We start from the raw sequence: 25,320 nt of genomic DNA, 5'->3' as shown, positions 1-25,320 counted from the left end.
TAGCACATTGACAGACAAATATTGAAGCTGGATCCAACGGAATGAAAATTGCAACATATAGTCTTCACATCCGAACAAAATGAACGAATGCATTCCTCTTGAAATGGTCACATATCCATAAATTGCGAAGCCACGTAGAATTAAGTTAGAGAAATAAATCAACAAGGTACGGATCAAGAACGAATAATTGGTAAGAAATCCCAATCTCAAACCAATATCCGTGGAAGAAGAACTAGAGCTACAAGAATTCCCACCTATGAAACTCCCGAACCTTTCCGGTTATGCAATCGGGTGTTGGGGATACAGGGGAAGCATAATATCTCACACAAATCTAGAAAATCCTACATCCAGCTGTATCCATCCTTCAACACATAACCAAGAAAACTTCGGAAACCATCTACCTCAACCTTCGAAAAGCATCCGTTATGCAAGTTATGGCGATACTCCCGAACTCCCGCCCCAGTACTGGGTGGCGTCGAGGTTATCTCACCAACGAACCGCATAAAAGAGATTTTCGATGTCGGCGTACTAAACTCAGGTATTCCAGAACTGCAACGATAAAATTATGATGACAACACCTCAGAGCTCAACTCCCCGGGACACTTCCACAAGACCCCTGACAGGAGGCACCAAGACAATGTTCTCACCATAAAACCGTCGGAACGATTCCAAGATACCCGCGTGATCCTAAAAAAATCTAGTGAAATTTGAGAAGAGAAGAGTCAAAACTCTACGTCAGGATGCCTTACCAGAGCGATGAGGAGACTGGGAAGTAAAAAGAATTCCTAAATCTCCGATATAATTCCTAAATGACTCAAAACATTTTTCTAGACACAACTCGGCCGCTAAAAACGATCAAGCAGTGGGGCTCCTAAGGTCGGGGAAGGCTCTGATTACCAACTTGTAACACCCTCGATGTGACTATATCTCCCACGTGTCGAGGCACGACTTAGAGGCATAATCGCATTGAAGGAATATGTCGCAAGTTAGGCAATCTTCACAACATCCCATGTAATATAATAATAACTGGGAGATAACATAGTTGGCTTACACTCGCCACGTCAATCAAGTACATAAATAACATTACATCATCCAAACACTCATGGCCCGACTACGGCGCCAAAATAAAAGAGAACCCAACATGCGACACGGTCCCGTTCACCCCCAACTGGGCACCACCACTAATCATCGGGAAAAGAAACATAGTAACGTTGAGAGTCTTCGTCGAACTCCCACTTGAGCTCAAGTGCGTCTCCTGGAGCGGAATCATCAGGCCCTGCATTTGGTGTAATAGTAATCTGTGAGCCACAGGGACTCAGCAATCTCGCACCCTCGCGATCAAGACTATTTAAGCTTATAGGAAAGGCAAGGTAAAATATGTGGAGCTGCAGCAAGCGACTAGCATATATGGTGGCTAACTTATTCGCAAAAGAGAGCGAGAAGAGGAGGCAAAGCACGAGCGAGAAACTAGAGGACAACCTGCGCAAACATTACTCCAACACCGTGTCCACTTCCCGGACTCCGCCGAGAAGAGGCCATCACGGTAACACACTCAGTTGATTCATTTTAATTAAGTTAAGGTTCAAGTTATCTACAACCGGACATTAACAAATTCCCATCTGGCCATAACCGCGGGCACGTCTTTCGAAAGTTCAAATCCCAACTTAGCCCATGACAAGCTCTCACGGTCAACGAAGGAATAGACCTCCTCCCAAGACGTTCCGATCAGACTCGGTATCTTGGTTCTTCAAGACATTTCGATAGGTTAAAACAAGACCAGCAACACCGCCCGAATGTGCTGAAAAATCCCGATAGGAGTTGCACATATCTCGTTCTTAGGGCACACTCAGATGAGACTAGCTACGAGTAAAACCAAACCTCAAGTTTCCCCGAGGTGGCCCCGCAGGCAGCTCAGTTCGGACCAACACTCAAAGGAGCACTGGCCCAGGGGGGTTAAATAAGATGACCCTCGGGCTCCAGAAACCCAAGGGAAAAAGAGGCTAGGTGGCAAATGGTAAAACCAAGGTTGGGCATTGCTGGAAAAGCTTTAATCAAGGCGAACTATCAAGGGGTTCCCATTATAACCCAACCGCGTAAGGAACGCAAAATCCAGGAACATAACACCGATATGACGGAAACTAGGGCGGCAAGAGTGGAACAAAACACTAGGAGAGAGGCCGAGCCTTCCACCCTTTACCAAGTATATAGATGCATTAAGATAACATAGCAATATAATGATATCCCAACAAGTAAATAAATGTTCCAACAAGGAACGGCCTCCAATCTTCACCTGCAACTAGCAATGCTATAAGAGGGGCTGAGCAAAGCGGTAACATAGCCAATCAACAATTTCGAGTTTTCCTCACCAACTTTAATGCTTCGTACTGTACAACATTGTTTCCAATATACAAATTGCCAATGTAAGATATCCTCCAGATGCAATTTCACAATTCGCCTGAAATTAAACTCAAAGGCCTAATCTCCTCCAGTCCATCAAAGTATAGAATCACTTTGTTGCAGTCTGAAATGAGCGCCTTAACTGTGGAGAGATTGAGATGCCATTTCTTGAGGGCATATCGAAGGGCCTTGAATTTAGAGAAAATAGTTAAGGTAGCAGAGGATCTGGCCACAGACCTGTTCCAAAATTGAGCAACACAATCGTAAAAACCAGGCAAATTAATCCAATAATTTTTAAAGCGAAAGACTTTAGCCTTAGGAATAGCAGTAGCAGTTGAGACCACGCATGGAACATGATCGGAGGCCGTGCGTTCAAGCGGCAAGACTAGTGTGTTGGGATGATCCGAGGTCCATGCAACAGAAGTAAAAAAACAGTCAATCTGTTCAAGTAAAGGCTCAGTTTGCATATTTGACCAAGTGAATTACCGTCCTTTAATTGGTAGCTCAACAAGACCCAAGTGGCCAATCACTTCATTAAACAGAAAGATGTCACTGACATTACCCCCAGGTAGGTTACAATTTTCCAATGACCGCATAAAATTGAAATCACCCAAAAGCAGCCAATTATCATCACAGTTAATGTCAAGGTTGTATAACCATTGCGCGAAATCATCGCGGGCCGGACCCTGGCAAGGGCCATAAACTGAAACTAGGGTCCAAACTTCAGAAGTGTGCTTAGAGCGGAATTCCAGAATAATACCATAGGGCCTTGCCTCAGTTAATTTACCCTCAAAGAGAGAGGAGTTCCAAATGATGACCATACCAGCCGAGGCACCCACCGAAGGCACATACGAAAAATTATCAAAATGTCGTGGACAAAACTTCCTAATAAACATGTGATCGATATGCATACACTTCGTTTCTTGGAGACAGATCACAGAGCAGCCACTTTCATCAATCTTTTGCTTAACCGCTAATTGTTGTGCTTCAGAATTAAGACCACGCACGTTCCAACATAAAACCTTCCAGTCTTTAAACCCTAACTAATTCATTACAAACCATAATAGAGTGCAACAAAAGTAGATCATGCAATGACCTACACTGACCAGCTAAGCATAGTAATGGGTGAGATAACCAAATATGAAAACATAAGTAAAGATAGATGGCGTTTAAAGCAGTACGACATGGACCATAAAGCCGTCCGATGCAACTAATCATCAGAACTCTTGCTGTTGGAGGAGGTAGCAGGATCAACCACAAGCTTATCCTTGGAGATCTTCCCAGGAGCAATGCACAGGCGGGCCCCGATCCGCTGAAGATCTGCAATAGGCGTTGGTGGACGCACTAATAGGTTCCCTTCATACTGTGAAGAACTAGTCTTCCGCTTCTTGAATGCATGCTGGGCCTTGATCTGTTGAGAGCCTCTGCTTGGGGTTCTATGAAAGCCTTCGCGTAACACGCTTAGACGTGCGCTGCGGCGAACCTCCGTGTCCACCAAAGTTTTAGCAGACTTCAGCTTCCGGCCACGCTTGATGGTCACCTCATGGACAGTAGTAAACTCGAAGGACTCAGTGACAGGTTTAGAGAGATCATCAAAGAAAAGAGCCCTTGCAACTGGTCTCCTAATTAGAGAAGCATGGCTTGGAAGGCTGTAAGAGGAGCCTGACGGAGGTTGTAGAGAGAAACTGACATCTGCGCCATTGTAACAAATATCCCAGGAGCCCTTAGGCAGCTGTAGAGACCCAAATTCAGTCTTGAACACAAACTTTGGTATTTCAGCAGAGAAAAGAGCCGGCAAGAACTTCTAGAATGTGCGCTGCTGTCGGATTTCGGGTTCCGGCAGACCCTTAAGGTTCAAACACTGGGGTGCGCGTGGAGATTACGCCTTCTACCTCTCCGTCTCGCAAGGATCTAAACTAACGAAAGAACAGCACAAGGGACACAGGGTTTATACTGGTTCAGGCCACCATTGTGGTGCAATACCCTACTCCAGTGTGTGGTGTGGTGGATTGCCTCTTGGGCTGATGATGATGAACAATACAAGAAAGAACAACCTCGCGAGGGTCTGTTCTTGGCTGGGGCGATGAACTGCTGGGAGGAGTTCAGCCGCCTTTCTCTCTCTCTCCCTCTTTCCAACTGGTCGACCCTTTTTCCTCTAGATCTCCATGCTTCTGGCTCTAGCTCTAGCTGCCGCTCTCGCTCTACTCGCTGCACTCGTTGCCTCTACCCCAGGGGTGGCTAGTCCTATTTATAGTGGCCCTGGTCCTCTCCCCAAATATTGAGCGAGAAGGGAGCCAACAATGGCGGGCTAATTTGAAGGGGGGCAGCTAGTACAAGCTATCCTGACAAAAGCAGTCTTCGCCTGCGCAAAGCTCTGGTGATGACGCCGTCTTGGGCTCCATGGTGACCTCCGTCTCGTGGTCCATCTGGTCTTGGTCTTGTTGCACCGAAATGGCAACCTTTGCCTGATGCCTCGGTACTCCGCGGCTGCGCTTGCCCCCTTTGCACCAAAGAGGAAAGGAGGACGCTGCGCGGGCTGGCACCCGCTTGGCGCCCCGAGTCGTCATGGCTTGCGTCACAGGCACCTCGCAAGGTACCCCGCCTTGATCTCTCCGCCTCCTCGCGAGCCAGCCTGACGAGGCCGTGCCTGAGGAAGGTCCGTGTCGACCGCCCCACGAGGCTTGGCCCCTCGCGAGGGTCTTGAGTCTTGTGTTGATGAAGATGGGCCGTGCTGGGCCCCTTCTGAGCCACGCCGCAGGCCGCAGGCAGGCAAGTCTGGGGACCCCCATTCCCAGAACGCCGATAGTAGCCCCCGGGCCCAAGGCGCGCTCGGACTTGGCCGTGCCGAGAGGCGAAAGGGCAAGGGCGAAGCGCCGCGGGCCCTAACAGCCTGCGGCCTTGGGCGCCGCGTGGCGGTTGATGGGACGCAAGTGCTCCTGCAACCGCGCAGGTTGACAAAGGAACAGCATCTGCCCAGACTTTGCCCTTTGTCTTCTCCGGTTGCTGCTCAGATCCCCTTTCTTGCGCCTCCCCCTTCTTCCTCCAAATTTCCAGATCTACTCCGGCTGCTTGACCTAGGAAGCCATGGCGCCTCATCAGTCTTCAGCCGAAGCTTGGTACTCACCTGCCCTGGACTCGCCGAACGTGTCCAAGGCGGGCCTTGCCCGGCTGCGCCAGATGGCGGCGGCGCAGGGCATCAATGGGGCACAGGTGTTCAAGGCCGGCTCCGCCACCCCTGAGGGCCGAGGGAGCACCTTTTATCCTCTCTTTGTAAGCTCCATCGCTGCGGGCCTGGTGCCTCCCTTCTCCGAGTTTTTCTTCTCTGTCCTCCGCCATTACAACTTGTAGGCTCTGCATCTCCACCCCAACTCCGTACTTCTCCTGGCGATCTTCGCTTATTAATGCGAGGCCCACGTAGGGGTGCAGCCCTCAGTGGCCTTGCTGCACCACTACTCCTCCCTCCGGGTCTCTCGCGGTTCCCCTTCCGCGTGCGCGAGCTTCGTTGCGTATGGCGGCACCATTGCCATCTCGAATCCTGGGAAGAGGATTGAGGGCTTCAGGAGCAAGTGGGTCTTGGTAGATGCCGGGCGCATCCACCCTAGGTTGATCTTGCCCGCGGAGCAGCCCGCGAGCTCCAGCGACTGGTGCCGAGCGGAGCTCATGGACCTCCGCACGAAAATGGTGTTGGAGAAGATGGACGCGGACCTGAGGCCGGTCAGCATGGTGGCGGTGAAGTTGACCGGTGCGTTGCTGCTGAGGGAGTTCCTGGAGCACCAGCTGGCTCCACTCCGGCAGTACTCTCCTCCGATGTGGAGGCCTCATCCAAGCCCCGCGGCCTTGGGTGACGAAGATTTGGCCACGGTCCTCCAATCTCTGGTCGGGGGCGAGGTGGCAAGGCTGGAGGGCGCTCCCAAGCCCTTGTTCCTTCGCGACGACTGGGAGTAGGTGGTGAAGTCCATGCCCGTTTTCAACGGGGACGGGCTCGTGCCCGTGGCGGCTTCCAAGGGACCGGTGGACGTGCCCTCCGGCGACTGCAGCAAAGAGGAGGACGAAGAGGAGCAGGAAAAGGGGCCTGACTACGAGGCGACCGAGGGAGACTCGAAGGCTCCCCTCCCCCGGCGCAGGCCCCGCAGTCTCCGCCTTTCTTCGAGCGATGATGACGAGGATGGAGACGAGCAAGTCGGCGGGAGCCTGCCCCTGATCCCGAAGAAGGACAGGACCGGGCTGATCTCCCGCGGGTCTGCTCCTGCCCCGAGGCAGTCTGCAGACGCGCCTTCTGCTTCCGAGGTTGACCCTTCCAGCCGGCTGTCAGGCTTCAAGTTTGGCCGGAGGCTGCCCGAGCTCACAGGCGATGACCCGTAAGTGCTTGACCCTTGTCTTCATTTCTTGTTCCGCTGCCGAGGCTTGACGTTCGTATCTCTTGAATAGGCTGGCGCCCACGGCGAAGAAGCCGAAGGGGGCTCCTGGGGCTCCATCCGCGGCAGCGCCTCCGCCTGTGGAGGAGGGTGACCGTGGCGCGCGGGCCTCTCCTGCCCGGTCGTCCTTGCGAGGCCTGGCCGAGCTCGCTGGGGCGAGCTCAGCCCCCGTGGCCCAAGTGACTCCTGCGATGCCTTTGCCCACTGCCGCCACCATAGTCGCTGGGGCGCAGCAGGCTCCACCTCAGGACGCTGTGATCCGGCCGTCGCCGCCTTCTCCCCCCGTTCCCCCGACTGTTGTTTCTCCAACCTCTCCTGCCGTCCTAGAGCATGCTGTTGCTGGACTGGATCGGCTGCGGCAGGATCTTCTCGCCGACCCTCGCATGGTGGCCGGGCGCTTCGAGCTAGCTTCAGGATGGATCCGCTCCGACGCCTCGATCCGGGCGGCACTGATTCAAGCCTCAACGGCCTGCGACGAGGAGAGGCAGGCCGTCCTTGAGACGAAGGCTGCTTGTGACGCGGCCCTGGGGTGGTGGTTGAAGTCCGCGATCGTTGCAAGGCGCTGGAGGGCGAGCTGCAAGGCCTGCGGGACCAGCTCGCGAAAGAGGTTCGTCTGCGCCAGGAGCAAGAAGAAGGCATGAAGGCTCGCGAAGCAGCGATCAAGGGCCGGGAGGCCAAGCTCAAGAAGCGCCGCGACCGCCTGGGTGCGCTGAGGGAGGAGTTGGAGGCGACGAAGGTCGAGCTGGACAAGAAGGCCCAGGTTCTTGCCGAGGATCGCATGGCCTTCACAGACATGGAGAAGAAGGCTCGTGCTTCGCTGAAGATGCTCTACGCCAGTGGCCTGGAGAGCCCGCTGGCCGGCGCCGAGGACGGCCCTGCCAAGCTGCTTTCCTTCCTGGTTCGTGCTCTTGAGGACGTCGCCCTTGGCCTTGGCCCCACGGCCGAGGCCGAGGCGCGTGTCCTGTCTTCTGCTGCGCTGACGCGGGTCTTCACCCACATCTACCTTCGCGACCCCAGCGCCGACCTCGACAGCCTGTTGGAGCCAGTAAGCGGCGAGGGTGCTGCCGCCGCTGCCGAGGCCGTGAAGGGTCGCGCTGAAGCTCTGCTAGGGAAGTTTCGGGCCTTCAGTACCGAGTCGAAGCAGGATGCCTCCGGTCCTGCCGCTCCATGAGGCAGGCTGCCCGCGCTGCTCTACCGCCGCCAAGCGACTCCGCTATGTTGGAAATATGCCCTAGAGGCAATAATAAATTGATTATTATTATATTTCCTTGTTCATGATAATCGTTTATTATCCATGCTATAATTGTATTGATAGGAAACTCAGATACATGTGTGGATACATAGACAACACCATGTCCCTAGTGAGCCTCTAGTTGACTAGCTCGTTGATCAATAGATGGTTATGGTTTCCTAACCATGGACATTGGATGTCGTTGATAACGGGATCACATCATTAGGAGAATGATGTGATGGACAAGACCCAATCCTAAGCATAGCACTAGATCGTGTAGTTCGTATGCTAAAGCTTTTCTAATGTCAATTATCATTTCCTTAGACCATGAGATTGTGCAACTCCTGGATACCGTAGGAGTGCTTTGGGTGCATCAAACGTCACAACGTAACTGGGTGACTATAAAGGTGCACTACAGGTATCTCCGAAAGTGTCTGTTGGGTTGGCACGAATCGAGACTGGGATTTGTCACTCCGTGTAAACGGAGAGGTATCTCTGGGCCCACTCGGTAGGACATCATCATAATGTGCACAATGTGATCAAGGAGTTGATCACGGGATGATGTGTTATGGAACGAGTAAAGAGACTTGCCGGTAACGAGATTGAACAAGGTATCGGGATACCGACGATCGAATCTCGGGCAAGTATCGTACCGATAGACAAAGGGAATTGTGTACGGGATTGATTAAGTCCTTGAAATCGTGGTTCATCCGATGAGATCATCGTGGAACATGTGGGAGCCAACATGGGTATCCAGATCCCGCTGTTGGTTATTGACCGGAGAACGTCTCGGTCATGTCTGCATGTCTCCCGAACCCGTAGGGTCTACACACTTAAGGTTCGATGACGCTAGGGTTATAAAGGAAGCTTGTATGTGGTTACCGAATGTTGTTCGGAGTCCCGGATGAGATCCCGAACGTCACGAGGAGTTCCGGAATGGTCCGGAGGTAAAGATTTATATATGGGAAGTCCTGTTTTGGTCACCGGAAGAGTTTCGGGGTTTATCGGTAACGTACCAGGACCACCGGGAGGGTCCCGGGGGTCCACCAAGTGGGGCCACCAACCCCGGAGGCTTGCGTGGGCTAAGAGTGGTGAGGGACCAGCCCCTTAGTGGGCTGGTGCGCCTCCCACAAGGGCCCATGGCGCCTAAGAGGTGGAAAGGGGGAAAAACCCTAAGGGATATGGGCCTTAAGGCCCATATTGGTGCGCCTCCCTCTCCTCTCCCCCTCTTGGCCGCCATCCTTGATCCCCATCTAGGGCTGCCGCCCCCCTAGGGGGTGGGAACCCTAAAGGGGGCGCAGCCCCTCCCCTTCCCTATATATATGAGGCCTAGGGCTGCCCATAACACACGCGATTCGATCTCTCGTTGGTGCAGCCCTGCATCTCTTCTTCCTCCTCTTCTGTGGTGCTTGGCGAAGCCCTGCAGGATAGCCACGCTCCTCCACCACCACCACGCCGTTGTTCTACTGCTGGATGGAGTCTTCCTCAACCTCTCCCTCTCTCCTTGCTGGATCAAGGCGTGGGAGACGTCACCGGGCTGTACGTGTGTTGAACGCGGAGGTGCCGTGCGTTCGGCACTTGGTCATCGGTGATTTGAATCACGACGAGTATGACTCCATCAACCCCGTTCTCTTGAACGCTTCCGCTTAGCGATCTACAAGGGTATGTAGATGCACTCTCCTTCCCCTCGTTGCTAGTCTCTCCATAGATAGATCTTGGTGACACGTAGGAAAATTTTGAATTTCTGCTACGTTCCCCAACACGCTACTGCTCCTGTCCTGCTTTTAATTCCTGCACATGCATCATGCCTCGGGGAGGCGTTTAAACTTGTGTTTGGTGTTGAGACAGTATGGACTGTAATATTTGCTTTTAAGTTCCTTGAATTTTATGCTTTTCTTCCCTACTTGCTTGTGTTCTACACCGGCAGAGCCCGGCCCCGCGCGTACCTCACCCAGCATTAGCCCCGACCGGAAACCAGGACGGGACCAAAGGAGTGAGGGGCTACGGAGACAGTTAGGCTCCTGAGTCGCGATGCTCAGGAGTCCCCCTTGGCGCACGAACAACAAGTAGGGAAGTGTGATGTAGGTGGATCGTCCGTTCTACGTCTGAAGAGCCCGACTCCGCGCGTACCTCACCCAGCATTAGCCCCGACCGGAAACCAGGACGGGACCAAAGGAGTGAGGGGCTACGGAGCCAGTTAGGCTCCTGACGCGCGATGCTCAGGAGTCCCCCTTGACGCGCAAACAGCAAGTGATGAGGTGAGATGAAAGTGGAACCACCGTTCTATGTCTGCAGAGCCCGGCGCCGCGCGTGCCTCACCCAGCGCTAGCCTGTCGGAACTAGGGAGTGAGGGGCTACGGGACCAGTTAGGCCCCTGAGTCGCGATGCTCAGGGGTCCCCATTGACGCTCAAACGGCCTTCATACTTTGGCTCCGCTCGGGGAGAGACGTGCGGCGAACCAGGCCCGAGGGGACTGGCTGGGTGGCGTACGTCTGGGCGTGACCCAGGCGCAGCCCCCGTGCCCAGCCCCCTCGCGCGGCGCTCCCTGGGGGAGGCGTTGCGATGAGGCTAGACACTGAGCTCTGGGCTCCCTGAGGTTGTCGCGGCCCGGGGGCCACCCTCAGTTGTTTATCACCAGCGCGGAGCATAGCGCTTCCGCATGTGTACGGGCATAGCCGCTCCTCGGCAGTGTCGTCAGCCAGCGCGGAGCATGGTGCTTCCACTGGTACGTGGGAGGGGGCCCCCCTTCAGGAGGAGCCCCCGGGGCGTGTACAGCCCCGCCCTGACACGTGGCCGGCACGGTAGGGCTAGGTGAGGTGTATCTGGGCACCCGTGAGCCAGCGCGGGACTCACGGGGCCCTACCTCTAGGCGGGTTGCGCCTGGCACTGGGCCTTATCTTGTGTTGTGTTCCTGCAAGTTTGGTTAGATGCCGGCACTCTACGTCCTCGGGTCCCGGCCCTCGAGCTTGTCTCAGCCGTCGCTGGTACGCCAGGTCACGATGTCGTGGACATAACCAGAGGGTGAGGGCTGGAGAGCCAGTAAGAGCCCTGAGTTGCGATGCTCAGGCACCCCCCCCCCTTTAACGTGCAAGTGGTCGACATGGAGAAGAAGAGGTGCCGTGGACGGCCATCAAGTAATCAAGCATGACGGGCAAATGCGTAGCCAGAAATAAACGCAAGGGAGATACATGCCGCTGGGCCTGGCCCGAGCGACTTGGGGATGATGCAGCCCGAGGGGCGCCCCCAACAAAGCAAGCTACCAACATGAAATAAAAGGGATACATGCCGCAGGGGCAAACCCACGCGGCCTGGGAATAATGCAGCCCTGGGGAGGGAGCTCCCAGCTGGAAATGAAACTTGTAAGATGTCACCTGAGGGTGTCGAGGGCGAAAGAGGTGTTGGTGCAGGAGACTCGGTGGGCTGCGGAAGCCGATCCTCAGGAGCCCCCAGGCCCAGGGGCCTCGGGAGGCTCCGGAGGCACTGGTAGCCCTTCGCGAATCATCTCCATCTCTGCCAAGGCTGCGGAACGCCTGTCTTCTCGAGCCTCCATGACGCCCCTCATGAGGCGCTGACACGTCGCAACCGCGCTCAGCAAGCCGTGAGGCATGCGAACGCAGCTGTGGGGCGGACCCCCGCAGCGCCCCACTCGCGAGGGCCAGAGGCGCCCCATCGTAGCGACTTGGTTGAGCCCTGGTACGTCGACGCAGACGCGCAGCCTACCGTCCTCGCCTGGGTGGGGAGCCATAGCCGGTAGACGGCGGCAACCCCTCATGATTCTTGATTCCTGTAGTTCTTGAATGGCCTCGTTGACGAACTCCTGTGGGTCTGGCCTTCCTTGCCTTGCTCCTTCTTGAGGGAAACGTGCTTCGTAACACGCCTCCATGTGGTGCCCAAGCGCCTCCCTCGTGACCTTGGCCAGGTCGGTGACCCTCCAGGGAAGAGCCCCTGAGCCCTGCCTGAGGAGGGCACCGGGCGCGCTTTCCTATGCGATGGAAGGAGGTTCCCCCTTGGCAGATGCAGGCCCTGAGGGGCCCGCCTCCCGAGGGGCTGGTCCGGACGATGTCTTCTTCTTCTTGGGAGTGGTCTCGGGAAGCCTCCTGCTTCCGCGATCCGGGTCTTCCAGCGACGCGGCCTGAAAGGCTCGCTCCAGGGAACACACTGCATCCTTCTCTTCACAGGGCATCGTGATGACTCCGCCACTTCCTGGCATCTTGAGGACGTTGTAACCATGGTGAGTCATGGCCATGAACCTGGCCAGCGCTGGGTACCCGAGGATGGCGTTGTACGGCAGGCGGATGTGTGCGACGTCGAAGTCGATGAGCTCGGTGCGGTAGTTGTCGCGTGCCCCGAAGGTGACAGGGAGGCGGACCTGCCCAATCGGGACCATGGAGCCGTCGGTGATTCCGGAGAAGGGCTTGGTTGGCTGAAGCTGGATGTAGGGCACTTGGAGGTTGTTGAATATTTCCACGGACAGGACGTTGAGCCCTGCCCCACCGTCGATGAGGGTCTTGGTGACCACCACGTTGCTGATGACTGGGGAGCACTTGAGTTGATCCGCTGAGCTGAATTTGATGGAGCAGGCCGACCACCTGAGAGGGCGCGTTGCTTCAAGCCTGGGGAGGACTGCATTCACTTCGCAGGCAAACTGCTTGAAGATGCATTGTGAGGCTGGGGCTTGAGCTCCACCCAGGATGCAGGTGATGGCGCGTGGCTCCTGGAAGCCCCCAGCCCCTTCGTCTTGGTGGCAGTCCTCGTTTCTCCTCGGCTGAGGCGGCAGTGGGGGGAGGCCTGCGTGGCCCTGTGGGCGAAACTCACGAGGCTGATCCCTCCAGTCCACCTCGCGAGGTAGGTCTCGCCAGCGATCCTCGCGAGGTTGATCGCGCCACCCTTGGCGTGGGCCGCGGTCTTCCCAGCGCCCTGCGTTTCTTCCTCCTCCTCGGCCGTAGCCCCGATCGGCGCATTCGGGATGACGGCCGATCCTTCCTTCTCGCACGGCGCGGAGTTCTTGGCATTCGTTGGTGTTGTGGGTGTGGAGGTCGTGGTACACACAGTACCGGCCGCCCCTGGAGGACTCAGGCAGATCTTTGCCCTGCTTGGTGTCTGGTTCTGCCGCAAGCACGGCAGTCCCCTTGTGCTTCACGTCCTTGGCCTTGGGCTTCTTCTCTTCTGGGTCTGCGGCAGGCAACTCGAGGAGGGAGAGGCGTCCCTCCTCAGCCCTGGTGCACTTGGTCGCCAAGTTGAACAGCTCCAGGGAGGTGCACAGGTCTTGATGCATCGCCAGCTCCTCCTTCATCTTGACGTCGCGCACACCATCGGAGAAGGCCGAGATGATGGCCTCCTCGGACACCTTGGGGATCTTGAGGCGTGCGCTGTTGAAGCGCTAGATGTACATTTGCAGGGTCTCTCCAGGTTGTTGCTTGATGCGGCGCATGTCGCTCACGGCGGGTGGCCGGTCGCGAGTACCTTGGAAGTTGGCGATGAAGCGGGTGCGCATCTGGTCCCAGGAGGAGATCGTGCCTGGAGCCAGATTCAGGAGCCAGGTGCGGGCTCCTTCCTTGAGCGCCATGGGGAACCAGTTCGCCATGACCTTCTCATCCCCGTTGGCAGCTTCGATGCCCAGCTCATAGAGCTGGAGGAACTCGGCAGGGTCAGTCATGCTGTCGTAACGAGGAGGCAGGTCTGGCTTGAACTTGCCGGGCCACGCGATGCTACGCAGCTCGGTGGTGTAGGCGCGGCAGCCTGCGGTGGCCACGAAAGGCTTCGGCTGGTGGAGAGCTCGGTCTTGAGGGTCCCCATGCGCTGCAGCTAGGAGCAGCAAGGGGTCTTGGTGTGTCGGAGCCGGAGCAGGGTCGCGGCGTGCTGGAGCAGGGAGCGTCCAGGCAGCTCCTTGTGGGCGTGGGACTTCTTGGCAGCTCCTTTCTTGCTGCGCTGGCACCTGACGGAGAGGGTTCTGCCTAGGGGCCACGCGCCTTGGAGCCATGGCGTCTTCTTGGAGAGGAGGCGGCTGGTACGCCCCCGGAGCTTCGTTGCCCGCGCGGGGCGGGGTGCGGCACAGCAGAACGGATGGCGCGGGAGAGCCCCCGGCGGCGCGGACAAGATCGCGACGCGGTCGAGCCACTCTTCGTAGACGTCGTCGATGGGACGGTAGCGCAGGAGCTCGTTTGCCGCGAGGAGCGCAGCTCGAGCCTCCAAGGGGGCGCGGAGCACGCGGGACGAAGAACCAGCTGGTGCGAGCGATGGAGTGGCGGTGCGGCCGTCTTGGTGCACGGAGGGATGCTGAGACGACGCTTGCTGCTCGCCCCCCGCCGGGCCGGCGGCCGCGTTGACGGCGGGCGACGGGGAACGACGAGGACGCCCGCCAACGGACGCCGTCTGGGCGATGCGGGAAGCGATGGCGGCCCGGCGCTCGGCGCGGGCCCGACGAGCGTTAGACATGGATGCGACGGTCGGAGGAGAACGGGGCGGTGGAAGACGAATTCCGGCGCACCCCTACCTGGCGCGCCAAATGTCGGATTTCGGGTTCCGGCAGAACCTTAAGGTTCAAACACTGGGGTGCGCGTGGAGATTACGCCTTCTACCTCTCCGTCTCGCAAGGATCTAAACTAACGAAAGAACAGCACAAGGGACACAGAGTTTATACTGGTTCAGGCCACCGTTGTGGTGTAATACCCTACTCCAGTGTGGTGTTGTGGTGGATTGCCTCTTGGGCTGATGATGATGAACAATACAAGGAAGAACAACCTCGCGAGGGTCTGTTCTTGGCTGGGGCGATGAACTGCTGGGAGGAGTTCAGCCGCCTTTCTCTCTCTCTCCCTCTTTCCAACTGGTCGACCCTTTTTCCTCTAGATCTCGATGCTTCTGGCTCTAGCTCTAGCTCTAGCTGCCGCTCTCGCTCTACTCGCTGCACTCGCTGCACTTGCTGCCTCTACCCCAGGGGTGGCTAGTCCTATTTATAGTGGCCCTGGTCCTCTCCCCAAATATTGAGCGGGAAGGGAGCCAACAATGGCGGGCTAATTTGAAGGGGGACAGCTAGTACAAGCTATCCTGACAAAAGCAGTCTTCGCCTGCGCAAAGCTCTGGTGATGACGCCGTCTTGGGCTCCATGGTGACCTCCGTCTCGTGGTCCTTCTGGTCTTGGTCTTGTTGCACCGAAATGGCAACCTTTGCCTGATGCCTCCGTACTCCGCGGCTGCGCTTGCCCCCTTTGCACCAAAGAGGAAAGGAGGACGCTGCGCGGGCTGGCACCCGCCTGGTGCGCCGAGTCATCATGGCTTGCGTCACGGGCACCTCGCGAGGTACCCCGCCTTGATCTCTCCGCCTCCTCGCGAGCCAGCCTGACGAGGCCGTGCCTGAGGAAGGTCCGTGTCGTCCGCCCCGCGAGGCTTGGCCCCTCGCGAGGGTCTTGAGTCTTGTGCTGAAGAAGATGGGCCGTGCTGGGCCCCTTTTGAGCCACGCCGCAGGCCGCAGGCAGGCAAGTCTGGGGACCCCTATTCCCAGAACGCCAACAGCTGCCATTGCATAACAGGGGGCAGAACAGGGCCAAATACAGTGAGAACTTGCCCAATATGGAGAGGAGGCTGCATTGGGGTCGCTGGTTGCTGAAAGATCACCATATCTTCCACTGGTTGAGCATTAACAGAATCATCTGAAACTTGCAGAATGATCGATTCTTGTGACTGATTCGCATCAACATGATTTTCATCCACAAGCTCCTGTTGCACAACATGCAGATCATCATGTGGATCATCCTGGTGGGCTGGTGCATGATTGTGAGCTGGTGGTGGTAGCTCATCCCAACCAATCTCCAGAAATTCAGGCATAACCCAGTTGTACACTCTCAATATTGAACCCAAGTTTAAACCAGTTAGGCAATTTCTCCCCCGGTTCAATGACGAAAGACGCAAGGCTATTGGTGAGGAGGTAGCCCGGCTCTTGGCCACAGGGTTTATTGTGGAAGTTTTTTACCCTGAATGGCTAGCTAATCCGGTGCTAGTGCTTAAGAAGAATGGCACTTGGCGTATGTTCATGGACTACATAGATCTGAACAAGGCCTGTCCAACTGATCCTTTTGCTCTCCCTCGTATTGATCAAATCATTGATGCTACGGCGGGTTGTGACCGTTTGTGTTTTCTGGATGCTTATTCTGGTTATCATCAGATCAAAATGGCGGTTAAGGACCAGGACAAAATAGCTTTTATAACTCCTTTTGGAGCCTTCTGCTATGTTTCAATGCCTTTTGGGCTCAAGAGTGCCCAGGCGACTTATCAGTGCTATGTACAGAGTTGTCTTCACAATCAGATTGGGTGCAGTGTTCATGCTTATGTGGATGATATTGTGGTAAAGTCCAGAAAGGAGGAGACATTGATAGATGATTTAAAGGAGACTTTTGGTAATCTCCGGGTTTATAAAATGATGCTTAATCCGGCCAAGTGTGTCTTTGGTGTACCGGCAGGAAAGCTCTTGGGTTTTCTGGTGTCTAACAGGGGCATTGTAGCTAATCCGGAGAAACTCAAGGCCATAACCTCTTTGGCTAAACCGAAGTGTATCAATGATGTTCAACGACTAGCAGACCAGATTGCAGCTTTGAGCCGGTTTATAAGTCACCTTGGGGAGAAGGCCATCCCTTTATATCAGATGTTGAACAAGATGGATGACTTTGTCTGGAGTGAGGCCGCCAATGAAGCGTTTGAAGACTTGAAGCGGCAGTTAGCCGAGCCACCGGTCCTTGCTGCCCCTATTGATAAGGAGCCCTTGTTGGTATATGTGGCTGCTAATGCCCGAGCTGTCAGCGTGGCTATTGTTGTGGAGCGCAAGGAGGCTGGAAAGAAGTATCCGGTTCAACGGCCAGTTTATTATATTAGTGAGGTGCTTATTGAGTCTAAGCAGAGGTACCCACATTGGCAGAAGCTGGTGTATGGAGTTTTCATGGCCCGCCGGAAGCTCAAGCACTATTTTCAGGGTCATCCTATCACTGTGGTCAGTTCCGCCCCCTTAGGGGATATCATCCAAAATAGAGAAGCAACCGGCCGAATTGCCAAATGGGCTATTGAGCTCAGACCTCACGGGTTAAAATATATGCCTCACACAGCAATCAAATCCCAAGCACGTGTGGACTTCATCAATGATTGGACAGAGTTGCAGGCACCAGAGGAAAAGCCAGATAACACTTATTGGACTATTCATTTTGATGGGTCCAGACAATTGGAAGGCTCGGAGGCTGGAGTCATATTTAACTTCCCCACGAGGTGATAAGTTTTGTTATGTTCTCCGTTTAATGTTCCCTTGCACTAACAATGCAGCTGAATATGAGGCCTTGCTCCATGGTCTTCGGATGGCTAAGGAGATGAATTTAAGCCGGGTTAAGTGCTTTGGTGACTCGGACCTGGTAGCTCAACGGGTGTCTGGCACTTGGGATTCCAAGGATCCACTCATAGCGGCGTATCGACGAGAGGTGGACATAGTAGCTGGTCATTTCAAGGGTTATCAGGTGGACCATATAGACCGGCGAAAAATGAAGCGGCGGACACTTTAAGTCGCTTAGGCTCTCAGCGCAAACTGGTGCCACCCAATGTCTTCCTGCACGTGCTACATAATCCGTCTGTCAAAATACCTACTGAGGAGGATTTGGCTGTTCCTGGCCCGGAGGCACAATTAGTGGCGGCTCTTCACGTTATCCCAGATTGGACAGTCCCATACCTGGCATACATGAACCGGGGCGAGTTACCAGATGATGAAACTTTGGCCCGGCAGATAATCCGGCGATCTAAGTCAATGACCATTATCAATGGGGAGCTGCATCATTGCAACGTAACAGGGGCATTTCAGCATTGTGTGTATCCTCAAGAAGGTTGTGAGATTTTGCATGATATCCACGAAGGGGACTGTGGTCACCACGCCGGTTCAAAATCCTTGGTGGCTAAGGCCTTTCGTCACGGCTTCTATTGGCTGACGGCTCCCGCTGATGCTGAGGATTTGGTAAAGAGGTGTGACGGTTGTCAGAAGTTTGCACGCTGCGCTTATGTTCCAGCTCAAGAATTAAGTATGATTCCAATCACTTGGTCGTTTGCAACTTGGGGCTGGATATGATTGGACCTTTTAAGAGGTCCAAGGACAAGAAGACCCACCTGCTGGTGGCGGTTGATAATTTTACCAAGTGGGTAGAGGCAGAGCCAGTCAGTAAGTGTGATGCGGCCACGGCGGTTCAATTCATCAAAAAGGTGATCTTGCGTTTTGGTTTTCCACACAGCATTATAGCTGATAATGGTACTAATCTGTCCAAGGGTGCTATGGAAGAATTTTGTCAACGTGAGCACATCCGGCTTGACGTATCATCAGTGGCTCACCCCCAATCTAATGGTCAAGCAGAGAGAGCCAATCAAGAGGAGTTACCTTCCGTGTTATGGAGCATCAATACCACACCTAACAGATCTACGGGTTACACACCCTTCTTCATGGTTTACGGAGCAGAGGCGGTTCTCCCTAGTGACATCCGTCATGACTTGCCCCGTGTGGCGGCTTACGTTGAAGCTGAAAATGAGAAATTACGTCAGGACTGACTGGACCTATTAGATGAGGGTGTGATCTTCCAGCGGCATGTTCGGTGATTTATCAACAAGATCTGCGACGTTATCACAGCCGTCGGGTTAAGACCAGAACTTTCCAACAAGGCGATCTGGTGCTCCGGCTCATCCAGGATCAGACTGATATGCACAAGTTGTCCCCACCTTGGGAAGGACCTTTTGTGGTTAGCAAAAATCTGCACAACGGCTCATACTACCTTATCGATGTTCGAGAGCATAAAGATTCGCGTAAATCGAAGGAGGAGACCCAACGGCCGTGGAATATAGCTCATCTTCGGCCTTACTATACTTGAGCCACAGGCTCTTCTTATGTACATAGTTATGACAATGTATATATTATGATCAATATAATAAACCAGAGCCTCAGCTAAAGAGGGGTATTTGTTGTTTTCTTATATCATGTGTGGTTACATGGGGGCTTCTGTTCATGAAGCGACGTCCGGTTTACCCCTTGATTCAGCTTATATACCCTTATATAAAAATCACCTGGGGGCTTGGTCGTACCCGAACCATTGCTACACATCTTGATTAGCGCAAGGCCACCAGAAGAATCACTTGGGGGCTTGGTCGTTTTTTGAACCATAGCTACACCTCTTGATCGGCTCAAAGCCAAAAAGAAATTTACTTAGGGGCCAAAGCGAGTGTTGTAAAAGAACAACTCAAACATAGGCACCACCGAGCACAGCTCAAAATATTGCTTGGGGATTCTTTGCTTTGCAATGAACAAAGAATCTACACTTGTAATAGGCTATCAAGCCACGGCTTGGAAGCCTGGTGTATACACCTAAAACCCCGGGTTAGCCTGCCTTTTTAAGTAATCCACTCTGTCCAGGTAAACCTGGTATGACCCGCCGAACTTTTGACGAGTCAATCTCATAGACCCTGAACTTGTCAAAGTTAAAATGACGATTGGTTAAAGATTGAGGTCCATCTTAAAAGGATTTGTAAAATGGTTTAACTCAGCAGCCTGGCAGCCCATGAAAAGCCTCGAATTTGGGGCCTGTTAGCCCGTGAAAAGCCTCGACTACAAGTTTTCATATGCTTTTATTTGCCAAGTTTTTTCTCCTTTGATGGGATTGATAATGGTTTTGATAAACCAGCGTTCATTAACCCGGATAAGCTTTCAACTACAAAGTTGTCAGTACATAATTAAGCATAATCCGGCGCTTATTAACCCGGTCTGGTTTTGACTACAAGTCACTAGTATTATATGTGGATACACCGATGTTAATTATAACCCGGTACGGTTTTATCATAGACCGGCACAACATGAAAGGAGTTATCAATACTCCAGGTTGGGGTTACCACCCTCAATATACAAAAGTTGGTCAACCAACAGTATGATACGATATCACAGGTATCGCCTTTTTTATCTTTGATTATTCTTTTGAAGTATAGCCTGGGTTATCAATCCATAGGCCATATGTTTGGGCATCATGACCCGTCCAGCGGTAAACCGCCGGGATACCTTCAAATTTCTTGTATGCAGGAACAATTTAAATAAACACCGCTACGGATTATCTCTTAAAGCATGGTGGATTCACAGTATCGGGCAAAATAAATATGCACGATGGCATACCAGACCAAGTGTTTTCAACTAGCCTATTACAAGGTGCTTTAACAGCCCGAAAGAATAATTGTTTTCGACATAGTGGGGCAGTACATAGAAGGATAAACCGGCCTCCGGTTCATGACTCATCACCAGGATGATTTGAAGGTTGTGGACCGTCCTGCGCTGGTGCGTCTTCCTCCTCTCTACCCAGTGGCTGGAAGTCAATGGTTGCCCAATCGATTCCAGTCAAGGCTTGGAACACAGCTTCATCACTTATAAGGTTTGAGGGGTCAACATCAGGGGCATAGGTATGCTTATGGATTGGCGGCATAAGATCTTCTAGATCATGGGTTGGCGTGGGAAGTCTTTTGTGATCAGCATCATAAACCGGCTGGTAGTGAGAGAGATCTGTTTCTACGGCCAATTTGCTCACTATAGGGAGCATTTCTTTTGCCAGCCTCCGAAGATCATCATTGTTAAACTCGGAGCCGTCCTCTTTTATGCTAGGTGCTACCTCTTAAGCACTTGCGTTGGTTTTCCCTTGAAGAGGAAAGGGTGGTGCAGCAAAGTAGCGTAAGTATTTCCCTCAGTTTTTGAGAACCAAGGTATCAATCCAGTAGGAGGCCACGCACGAGTCCCTCGTACCTACACAAACAAATAAATCCTCGCAACCAACGCGATAAGGGGTTGTCAATCCCTACCCGGTCACTTACGAGAGAGAGATCGGATAGATATGATAAGATAATATTTTTGGTATTTTTATGATAAAGATGCAAAGTAAAAAAAGGAAATAAAAATAACCAAGTATTGGAAGATTAATATGATGGAAGATAGACCCGGGGGCTATAGGTTTTACTAGTGGCTTCTCTCGAGAGCATAAGTATTCACGGCGGGTAAACAAATTACTGTTGAGCAATTGACATAATTGAGCATAGTTATGAGAATATCTAGGTATGATCATGTATATAGGCATCACGTCCGAGACAAGTAGACCGACTCCTGCCTGCATATACTACTATTACTCCACACATCGACCGCTATCCAGCATGCATCTAGAGTATTAAGTTCAAGAGAACAGAGTAACGCTTTAAGCAAGATGACATGATGTGGAGGGATAAACCCATGCAATGTGATGAAAACCCCATCTTGTTATCCTTGATGGCAACAATACAATACGTGCCTTGCTGCCCCTACTGTCACTGGGAAAGGACACCGCAAGATTGAACCCAAAGCTAAGCACTTCTCCCATTGCAAGAAAGATCAATCTAGTAGGCCAAACCAAACTGATAATTCGAAGAGACTTCCAAAAATAACAAATCATACATAAAAGAATTCAGAGAAGATTCAAATATTGTTCATAGATAAACTTGATCATAAACCCACAATTCATCGGTCTCAACAAACACACCGCAAAAGAAGATTACATCGAGTAGATCTCCACAAGAGAGGGGGAGAACTTTGTATTGAGATCCAAAAAGAGAGAAGAAGCCATCTAGCTAATAACTATGGACCCGTAGGTCTGAGGTAAACTACTCACACTTCATCGGAAGGGCTATGGTGTTGATGTAGAAGCCCTCCGTGATCGATGCCCCCTCCGGCGGAGCTCCGGAATAGGCCCCAAGATGGGATCTCATGGATACAGAAAGTTACGGCGGTGGAATTAGGGTTTTGGCTCCGTATCTGGTAGTTTGGGGGTACGTAGGTATATATAGGAGGAAGGAGTACGTCGGTGGAGCAACAGGGGGCCCATGAGGGTGGAGGGCGCGCCCAGGGGGGTAGGCGCACCCCCCTACATCATGGCCTTCTGGTTGATGTTTTGACGTAGGGTCCAAGTCCTCTGGATCATGTTCGTTCCGGAAATCACGTTCCTGAAGGTTTCATTCCGTTTGGACTCCATTTGATATTCTTTTTCTGTGAAACCCTAAAATTGGCAAAAAAACAACAATTCTGGATTGGGCCTCCGGTTAATATGTTAGTCCCAAAAATAATATAAAAGTGTATAATAAAGCCCAATAATGTCCAAAACAGAATATAATATAGCATGGAACAATCAAAAATTATAGATATGTTGGAGACGTATCAAGCATCCCCAAGCTTAATTCCTGCTCGTTCTCGAGTAGGTAAATGATAAAAACATAATTTTTGATGTGGAATGCTACTTGGCATAATTTCAATGTAATTCTCTTAATTGTGGTATGAATATTCAGATCCAAAAGATTCAAGACAAAAGTTTAATATTGACAGAGAAATAATAATACTTCAAGCATACTAACAAAGAAATTATGTCTCTTCAAAATAAAATGGCCAAAGAAAGTTATCCCTACAAAATCATATAGTGTGGCTATGCTCCATCTTCACCACACCAAGTATTCAAATCATGCACAACGCTGATGACAAGCCAAGCAATTGTTTCATACTTTTAACGTTCTCAAACTTTTTTCAATCTTCACGCAATACATGAGCGTGAGCCATGGACATAGCACTATAGGTGGAATAGAATGGTGGTTGTGGAGAAGACAAAAAGGGAGAGGATAGTCTCACATCAACTAGGCGTATCAACGGGCTATGGAGATGCCCATCAACAGATATCAATGTGAGTGAGTAGGGATTGCCATGCAACAGATGCACTAGAGCTATAAATATATGAAAGCTCAACAAAAAGAAACTAAGTGGGTGTGCATCCAACTTGCTTGCTCACGAAGACCTAGGGCATTTTGAGGAAGCCCATCGTTGGAATATACAAGCCAAGTTCTATAATGAAAAATTCCCACTGGTATATGAAAGTGATAACATAGGAGACTCTCTATTATGAAGATCATGGTGCTACTTTGAAGCACAAGTGTGGGAAAAAGGATAGTAGTATTGCCCCTTTTTGGGGCGGGGGGCTTCCTTTTTTTCTTTGGCCTTTCTCCTTTTTTATTTGGTACAATACTCTATGAATGATAATCATCACACTTCTATTTGTTTACAACTCAATGATTACAACTCGATACTAGAACAAAGTATGACTCTATATGAATGCCTCCGGTGGTGTACCGGGATAGCAATGATGCATGAGTGACTTATATGAAAGAATTATGAATGGTGGCTTCGCCACAACTAAAATGTCAACTACATGATCATGCAAAGCAATATGACAATGATGGAGCGTGTCATGATAAAAGGAACGGTGGAAAGTTGCATGGCAATATATCTCGGAATGGCTATGGAAATGCCATGATAGGTAGGTATGGTGGCTGTTTTGAGGAAAGTATATGGTGGGTGTATGATACCGGCGAAAGGTGCGCGGTATTAGAGAGGCTAGCAATGGTGGAAGGGTGAGAGTGCGTATAATCCATGGACTCAACATTAGTCATAAAGAACTCACATACTTATTGCAAAAATCTATTAGTTATCGAAGCAAAGTACTATGCGCATGCTCCTCGAGGGATAGATTGGTAGGAAAATACCATCGCTCGTCCCCTACCACCAATCATAAGGAGGACAATCAATAAATACATCATGCTCCGACTTCTTAACATAACAGTTCACCATACATGCATGCTACGGGAATCACAAACTTCAACACAAGCATTTATCAAATTCACAATTACTCAACTAGCACGACTCTAATATCACCATCTCCGTATCTCAAAAAAATTATCAAGTTTCAAACTTCTCATAGTATTCAACACACTCATAAGAAAATTTTATTTATTTAATCTTGAATGCCTCAAATACTTAAAGCAAATTACCATGCTGTTTTGTAGGACTCTCAAAATAATCTAAGTGAAGCATGAGAGAACAATGGTTTCTATAAAACAAATCCACCGATGTGCTCTAAAAGATATAAGTGAAGCACTAGAGCAAAAACTATATAACTCAAAAGATATAAGTGAAGCACATAGAGTATTCTAATAATTTCCGAATCATGTGTGTATCTCTCAAAAAGGTGTGTGCAGCAAGGATGATTGTGGAAAACTAACAAATAAAGACTCAAATAATACAAGACGCTCCAAGCAAAACACATATCATGTGGTAAATAAAAATATAGCTCCAAATAAAGTTACCAATAGAAGTAGACGAAAGAGGGGATGCCTTCCGGGGCATCCCCAAGCTTTGGCTTTTAGGTGTCCTTAGATTATCTTGGGGGTGCCATGGTCATCCCCAAGCTTAGGCTCTTGCCACTCCTTGTTCCATAATCCATCAAATCTTTACCCAAAACTTGAAAACTTCACAACACAAAACTTAAAGTAGAAAATCTCGTGAGCTCCGTTAGCGAAAGAAAACAAAACACCACTTCAAGGTACTGTAATGAACTCATTCTTTATTTATATTGGTGTTAAACCTACTGTATTCCAACTTCTCTATGGTTTATAAACTATTTTACTAGCCATGGATTCAACAAAATAAGCAAACAACACACGGAAAACAGAATCTGTCAAAAACACAACAGTCTGTAGTAATCTGTGGCTAACGCAAAATCTGGAACCCCAAAAATTCTAAAATAAATTGCTGGACGTGAGGAATTTATGTATTAATCATCTGCGAAAAGAATTAAATAAATAGCACTTTCCAAATAAAAAATGGCAGAAGTTCTCGTGAGCGCTAAAGTTTCTGTTTTTTACAGCAATATTAACAAGACTTTCCCCAAGTCTTCCCAACGGTTCTACTTGGCACAAACACTAATTAAACACAAAAAACACAACCAAAACAGAGGCTAGATAAATTATTTATTACTAAACAGTAGCAAAAAGCAAGGAATAAACATAAAATTGGTTTGCCTCCCAACAAGCGCTATCGTTTAACGCCCCTAGCTAGGCATAAAAAGCAAGGATAGATCTAGGTATTGCCATCTTTGGTAGGCAATCCATAAGTGGCTCTCATGATAGTATCATATCGTAATTTATTTTATTTATAGGGAAGTGTTCCATGACTTTCCTTAACGGAAATTGGAATCTAATATTCCCCTCCTTCATATCAATAATTGCACCAATCGTTCTAAGGAAAGGTCTACCAAGAATAATAGGACATGAAGGATAGCAATCTATGTCAAGAACAATAAAATCTACATGCACCTAATTCCTATTTGCAACAATAAGAACAGCATTAATTCTTCTCATAGATTTCTTAATAGTGGAATCCGCAAGGTGCAAGTTTAAAGAG

This window comes from Triticum urartu, chromosome 7 (assembly GCF_003073215.2).
Source record: "Triticum urartu cultivar G1812 chromosome 7, Tu2.1, whole genome shotgun sequence".
NCBI lineage: Eukaryota > Viridiplantae > Streptophyta > Magnoliopsida > Poales > Poaceae > Triticum > Triticum urartu.
Note: the sequence above shows the minus strand (reverse complement) of the source record.